Here is an 8,491-nt window from a genome sequence, read left to right as displayed (position 1 = left end):
GTTAGGTTTTTATGTAATCTAGATTAGCCAATAAAATTCATGTTTCATTTATAAACAAGAAGTTTCTTGGCTCATATAATTTTAAGGTTAAACCTATGCCAAAACGATCCTTGCTTGCTACTTATCTCGTAGCTTACTTATAATAATTACCTCTGTTAAGAGCTTACAAATAATCATAACAGTATTTCACCCGTGGCCAGGGAGAATACAAAATTTACATATTCAATTGGTAATATACACTGACATCAACTTCTCGCTGGCCGAGTAGCTGATAAAAGTATAAACTATTGAAAGTCAAAGTCAGTTTTAATCAGGTGGACTTGGGACATTCAGACCCGAGTTCTAGCAAAACCTGAATGTGGTAATAATCATTAATTCCCTTACAACTAAGTAAAAATTATTACATAAGTTTAGAAGTATCGTATCGGTATCGATGATACTGGCTTGTAAAAGTATCGGTATCGTAACGAAGACAAAATAAGTGGTATCGCCCATCCCTAGAGTCAAGTCATCAGGTTTCTGATTGGCCAACATGGCTTTACGGTCAGGGTTATATCGCCACCTGTTGGTTTGGCATGCTATTAAGAGCACTTCATAGCATGTTTTTGAATTTTCATGGAGGAAAATCTTTTTTTTACACTTCGTTTTTCTTAAACACTTGTGGACAAGGCCTGACTCTGTGACAGGTACACTATTGCACTTGTGATGCAGATAACTCTGATACAAGTCGGAGGAAACGCAAGTCATGATAAAAAGGCTCAAAGACATGTAACAGCAGGTTAAAAGTGGTTGATTCAGCAAATGTTTTTTGTTAACACTATCGGTTAGGGTAGGGTAAAGAGTTCCAGGTAAGACGTTAACAATTTAGCCCAACTCACCGGCCATTTCATTTCCTATCAGCCGTGATTCTTAGGCTATAACCACAAAAAAATAAATAAATAAACAAATAAATATATAAAATTAATTAATTAATTAAAAATGAATGTTGTAAGTCATGTATAACTGTTTCAGAGAAAATGTACACACTATTTAGCGCTGATTACTGCAAATTTCACATTAAAATTGATATCGATAACTAACTAACTAACTACAATGGGTATAGAAAAGAATCATCTTCCTCCCTGGGAGTGACTTTAGTGGCATATTCGGGTGATTGAGAACGAGTGAGTGGAGCTGAGAGGTCTGGGTTGACTACAACTTCTCATTAAAATAGCTTAAACTGATTCACAGACCCTCCCTGGATCAGGACGTCGCTCCAAACCGGATGAAAGAGCCGGAGGAAACTGGTCAGAGAGATGACCAAGAGGCCTACAGCAACTCTGAAGCAGCTGCAGGAGTTTATGACAAAGAGTGCTCATTGTGTGCATGTGACAACAATATCACAAATTCTCCACAAATGTGGCTTGTTTGGGAAGGTTGTGAGAAAAAAAGACACTCCTCAAGAAAGGTCACATGCAGTCAGACTGAGCTTTGCCAAAACACACCTTGAAGATTCTGAGGCCACATGAGACAGACAGTCCACAAACACCCACCATCAGATTGAACTGAACTTCGGCTTTATGTCTGAACAGTTCTGCCAAGAAGAGTGGGCAAATATTGCAAAGTCTTTATGTGCAAAGTTAGTAGAGACAAATCCTAACAGACTAAAGGCTGTAATTAAAGCAAAAGGTGCTTTTTTGTAACAAAATACTGACACAAGGGGCTGATCCTTTTTCCAACTCAGTGATTCATGTTGGTGTTTTATCTTTCACTTGGATGTTATAAGTTGCACTGAGTAAGTACAGCCAGATATAACAAAAACTATGTCTACCTTCATTTCAGGCTGCAAAGCAACAAAATGTGATTATTTTAAAGGGGGGCGATTCTTTTCTGTACCCACTGTAAATAAATAAATACATCGTTTAATTAATTAACAGATCATTTTTCCTCTTTAAAGCACAGCAACAATGGTTGAAGGATGTTTTTCAAATCATGAGCCTTTTTGATGCCTTTGGATTGTGTGTGTGTGTGTGTGTGTGTGTGTGTGTGTGTGTGTGTGCGTGTGCATGTTTCTGCAATGGGGATGTTAATTTGAGTGTGTGTTACCCTCTGTTATATATACAGTATATGTATCGGAGGGATTCTGATTACCCTGAAGATTATCTTTCTGATAATGACTGTACGTTATCATGCTTATTCAATAACTACTTACCAAATAAATACATTAAAAAAAAAAATACATGGCCATGAAATAAACTGACACAACAACACAACAGAAATGGTCCAGCTCCCTATAGAGGATGTGTTAAACTAATGATTTATACCAGACGTAATGGTCAAACGAAATCCAAATTTTGGACATTGTACTGTAGTACCATTTTTTTAACCATTAGCCAAAGTCATTTATGTAGTTATGCGAAGATAAAATGTCATTTAGAGGCGGTGTCTCCCATGCCGATGTCCAGAAAAGCACCAATCAGTGTCCCTTTAGCCAATCCTGCAAGCCTTTTCACATATTCTTCATGAACAATGCATCCTTTCTCTCTTTTCTCTTATAAAGACAGATTGCTCTTGATTATATTCTTGTCAATCTCCACTTGATTTCTTTCCTCCAGCTTTTGAAGCATCTCAGTGGTGTAGTGGCCATTCACTTTTACCATCTCCTCTATCTTGTCCAGCAGGTTTTTGACCTGAACCCCGTTGCTCTTGTACTCTCTACTGCTGATGACGTGACGGCAACCTCCACATTTATCAGCCAGCTATAGTTTTCAACTTTTCTGAACAAATTTCCCAATTCTTTGATTTTTATTTTCTTCACCATGAGTGAATAAAACTACTGAATGTTTAAAGGCATACAGTTTTATCCACAGTCTCTGTTTCTTGTTTTGTGTACCTCCCGACCTTCAGGACAATAACTAAGGCATCAACAGCTGGAGCGCTTTCGATCATACATCTTACGTTCTCATGTTTTATCTTCATATCATCATCATCATGAGTATCAAAAATTCCAGGTGTGTCAATAACTGTGATCTTTCTTCCATCAACCATGCTTTCACTGCTCCAGTAGTACATTCAGTTGTCACAGATTCAGGTGAATCAATGCATATTTTCCAAGAATTGTGTTCCCAGCACTGCTTTTGCCATCTCCAGTAACTGGTAACAACTAATTACCTATAATAGAGTAATATTAGCTCTATTGTTAGCAGGCAACAGTTCATCTATTAAAGTGGTCATATGATGCTATTTTAAAGATCATTATTTTGTGTATTTGGTGTAACAGAATATGTTAACATGCTTTAATGTTCAAAAAGCACATTATTTTTCAAATACTGTACATTATTGTAGGTCCTCTATGCCCCGCCTCTCTCAAACGCGTCGTTTTCAACAAAGCCCCCACACAGTGATGATGCAGTACACAAGCCGCGGTTAAGACAGCTGATGTGCTATGCTTTCTGACAGACAGTTCACTCTCCTGTGATGTGACCCTGTTCCCCTCTCACACACACACACACACACAGACGCAATGCGTTACTCTGCGATGCGCAAAACTCCGCATTTGAACAGTCAATAGCAAATACTTAAACTAATAACAAAACATACTTACAGTCGCTGATTCAGAAGCGCCAGATTGTCATAGCAAAGTCGGAATTTACCCTTTTTTATTTTTTAGAAATAGCCTGTGCGCACAGCCAGCCTTGTACTCTTCTAGGTTAAAAAAATGCGTTGCACAAATTCGAACATCTGGGTTGTGCTGTTCTGTTGTAAATAAATCTTAACCAATGATTCCTAAGTGCATCTACTTCCGGAAGACCAAATAAAGTGATTTTGCTTTCACCTAGAAACACAGCGTCTCCCTGACATGCTGCTTCAACACTACTGCTGTTCCTGAAACCACGCCTTCTTTCTTTGCATGCACATTTGAGCGGCATTATGCTAATATTTCCACATAGCGACCTAGATATGTGGGGGCGTGTTAGAACGAGCCGTTTTAGGTAGGCGTGGCTGACTCTGAACTTTTATAAATAATATCTCTTTGGATTTGAGACTTTAGTCTTTGCAACTTTACAGATCTTCTTTATGCACCAAGAGTTTGTAACACTTCAAAGAGAAAGGAAAACTTGAAATCGCATCATATGACCCCTTTAAATTATTATTAATAATAATTAGTCAATGGAAATAATTACACATTACTCAGGGAATCCTTAAAAATCCTTAAATTCCTTAATCAATAGACTGGCATGCTATATGCATACAAACAAATATTTAACACTAATTAGGTGCAAAAGAACGCTCTTACATTCAATTCTAAGTGGCATACAACTTCATATTACATATAACTCACATTATATAACTTCTTGAACATTAACTACGTGAAAATAAAACAATGTCTTCAATGGATGAAGCGAACAGTCGGAGCATGAACGTATAGTAAAGATAGCTCATTCCATTAGTTTACTCTTGAGACGTCTGACCTTCTTCAGCAGCTTTGCTCCATCAAGTTCCAAAAACACTTCATAGCTGTACTCCAGGTTTTTGAGATTCTCAAGGTTGAAAGATCAATCCCATCAACAGTATGCACTTTGTGGTTCTGTCTCTAACAACACACATCTGCTGGGCCTTCCTCGAACTGTGGGATTGTGAATCACCAACAGCTTCATTATTGCATTTGCGTGGCCTTCGAGTTCATCCTCCTGTTGAAAAGAAAAACAAAAAGCAAATACATTTTTATGTAAGTTCAAGCAAATTAGCATGCTGTTTGAATACAGTTTTCTTAGTCATGCCAATTATTTGAACACAAGCAGGATTTCTGTATTAATCAGCGCTATAAACAGCTAACAAATTAAAATCAAAACCCAAATTCCTGATCCCAGTATCCCATAATGAAACAAGTATCAGTCTAACACCTTGCTGTAGATGGAAATAGCTTGTCATGATTCAAAGTAGATTTTTATGCTGGAACAGATCACCCCCTTCAGAAAGCAATGTCACCAAAGAACAAAGGAGTAACAGAGCTGCCACTACCTGTCAGGACCTCGGGCTGATCAGCCTGGCTTTGTCTGTCTGCTTGTGTTCATGTTGTCATGTGCATCTAGCACATGGCTTCTGTTTTGTTTTGTGTTTTTTCATTTGTCATGTCTTGGCCCCACCCCTTCGTTTCACTTTATTAGTCTATTTGTCTCACCTGCCACTGCTCGTTATCCTGTTTATTGATTGCCCTACTTATTCCTCTTGTGTGTGTCATACTTTGCCAGATTGTTGTTTGCTCTTGAGCTCTCAGCAGCGTCATCTGTCTATGTGCTCTTGGCCTGCCTGGGATACTGAGACCTGGTTCTGTTGGCTTTGATATTTGGATCTCCCTCCTACCTGACTCTGGCCTTTCAAGCTTATACATCTGGTTGTTTTTGGAGATTTCATCTGGTTACCTCTGCCTGTCCTTACTTCAGCAGCAGCCTGCACCTATGTGGTTTTGCCTCCTAGAATCTTGCCATTTTGTGACTGTTGCCAGGCAAAGGATACATTTTTTGACCATTTTGAGAAGTTTTTTGCTAAGTTTGTTTTTTTGTAAAGAAAAATAAATCCATATTTTTTACCTGCATTTGGGTTCTCTCTCTGTAACTACCCCTGACACTACCTGACTATATGGGTGAACCTTTCAAATTGTCATAATTAAATGTCCCCCATCTGTACCTTTCATTCATTTCTAGCAAACCAATGAACCATCAATATCAAACATTAGCTTGCCAATGTTCCCCATTAAAGGTTGAATACTTAATATTAATCAATGCACAATAAAAAAAAGTCAAAACTCCCATTGCAACATATTTTCCACAACTAGCCATTCTAAACTGTTGGTAGCAGTAACATGATTCCCATTGCTAGCATGATGGCATTCTAAAATGCTGTCGATGTCTTTTTTATAAAGGTGGGCCATGATATACTTACTACTCCAATAAAAAACTAGACTAAACCCTCAAAACTTAAAATCAAGCATAATTGTTGTTCACACGTGTAATTCTTAAAAGGTTAGTTCACCTAAAATGTTAATTCTGCCATCATTCACTCTCCCATGTTGTTCCAAACCCATAAGACTTTGGTTAATCTTCAAAACACAAATGAAACATACAATTGATGAGGGTTTAAATTATGTTTACCCATAGTAATAATAATGTTTATTCTAAAGATGTAATGTGACCAGTCATGCTTTATTTATCTTCTTCTTATTATTATTTCAATGCTACTTTGTATAAATATATTAATTAGCATACTTTTATTGTGACTTTTTTATAACTTGAATGAATCCCCTGATTAAATTTATTCGTATTGTCATAAAATGTTAACTCAATTTAATAATACACATTTTAATTGAACACAATTTTAATTGTTTTAAAGATATGCATTTAATCTGAACAGAGAGATACATTCAAAGATACAAAATGTGCATCTGCATATGTATACTATACACACACACTAGATAGATAGATAGATAGATAGATAGATAGATAGATAGATAGATAGATAGATAGATAGATACACTCTCAGAAAAAAAGGTACAAAAGCTGTCACTGGGGCGGTACCTTTTCAAAAGGCACACCTTTGTACCTAAAGAGTCCATATTGGTACCTTAAAGATACATATAAGTACCTAAAGTGTACATATTAGTACCTAAGAAGTACAAAAAGTGTCCCTTTTGAAAAGGTACCGCCCCAGTGACAGCTTTTGTACCTTTTTTTTCTGGACGATCTTTCTTTCTGGCAGCGGAACACTGGCTGTTGGAAACAAACATTTTATAATGTGAGCTTTAATTCTAAAATCCTGAAGTTTTATTTATTTATTTATTTTTCCCCCTAAAACGTTCAGTCACTGTACTCTCACAATGTCTCATTTTACACAGTAAATGAAACATTGTGCAACAATCATGACTTACAGGTGCATCCCATGATCCTTCTCTGTTGATGAAGTACGTCTCTGTAAGTGAAATGATATCCAGGTTAGTCGGCATTAATCAATCAGTTCATCAATTCTCCACCCCGCTAAGATCATCACAGCTTTCAAGAAATGACTGAACACACCTCTTTCACATGCGCTGCAAACATCATTAACAGCTTTAACTTGTCAATGCTGGCAGATGGCCATGGTATAAGTGGGATAATGCACTAGCTGTGCATTAAACGATTTATACAGTATATGCTCATGTGTCACTTACTCTGCCGTTATCACGGTGCAATGTGACGCTCAGCTCAATATTCCTCAATAGTCGCTCACGGCCCGAGCGAACGCTCCACTCAGGTACTGTCTCACGCTCACAGAAAAAGCAAAGTCCACTCAATAAAACACGCAGGCGTATAAATAGTACGCCAAATAAAAACGAAAACTTGTATTGATTTGCAAAAATGGACTTTGGCGTGCATATGATATGCATGTGTTTGGCGTGCATATAATACGCAGTTTTCGCGTGCATATGATACGAAATTTGTTGGCGTGCATATGATACGCATCTACCCCACAACCCTAAACCTACCCATCGCGTAGCATATACACGCCAAAGTCCATTTTTGCGTATCAATACCACAAGTTTTTGTTTTTATTTGGCGTACTATTTATACGCACTTTCATGAGATCGGGTTGCACTGAACAGAGGTGCTCACCAGTCACATTTGTTGTGTGTGTTATACATTGGAGGTGAACATCAAACTGGATATTACCACACAGATAACGTGGAGGAGGCACGAACAACAAGCATGTAATTTACTTCTATAGATGACATAACACACACACACACATGTATATGTTGATACTGATCTATAAAATGGTTATACAATTAATACAATGTCATTTTCCCATGTAGCACTTTCTCTCTCGGCTGGCGAGTCATTATTTAAAGACCCAACCAGAACTAGTTAATTATACACAGACATTCAGAAAGTGCAGGCAGTAGATGCTTTTAGATACACAATACATATTTCAAATTTTTATGGACAGACTATAAGCAGAAATGAAACTGAAATGCAATATAATCAGAAAAAGAAAAAAAGATAAGTATCGTTCATAAGTATTCTATAAGTATTCTTCAGAGTAAACTGAAGCAAAACTTAAAAATATGTTTGTTTTTTTCAGATGCCATGACAAACAACATATGCTACTTCAATATACTTGTCTTCAAACAATCTGTATTGTATAAAGCATTATATAAATAAAGGTGACTTGACCTGACTTTAAAAGAAACCCAGCCCTGCTACATGCTAAATGTGCATAAAATGGGAAAATGAATCCTTACAAATTAAATGTGTGACTAAATTGTCATACAGACATGCATTAATAAGAAAACAGTAATAATACAACATAACCAAATTAATCTAAATAGCATTTTTGATTTACAGTTAGTCCACGACTTTTAATGCTGCCACTAATCGATAACACTGAAGATTGTCTTAAAATGTTACTGAATATTTATTTTAAATGTTTTATTTGATTTGATATCCATACATATTTTTATATTCAAATTAACAATTTC

The 8,491-nt window shown here is 36.8% G+C and overlaps 1 pseudogene; it reads right to left on the bottom strand.

The window, feature by feature from the left end:
- Positions 1-3,027, bottom strand: part of LOC107564169 (GTPase IMAP family member 7-like) — a 7,332-nt pseudogene extending 4,305 nt beyond the window's left edge.
- Between the last annotated feature and the right edge of the window lie 5,464 nt (positions 3,028-8,491).

The sequence above is a fragment of the Sinocyclocheilus grahami genome, unplaced genomic scaffold, assembly GCF_001515645.1.
Source record: "Sinocyclocheilus grahami isolate Dianchi unplaced genomic scaffold, SAMN03320097.WGS_v1.1 scaffold914.1, whole genome shotgun sequence".
NCBI lineage: Eukaryota > Metazoa > Chordata > Actinopteri > Cypriniformes > Cyprinidae > Sinocyclocheilus > Sinocyclocheilus grahami.
This window is presented reverse-complemented; position numbering and strand designations above follow the sequence as displayed.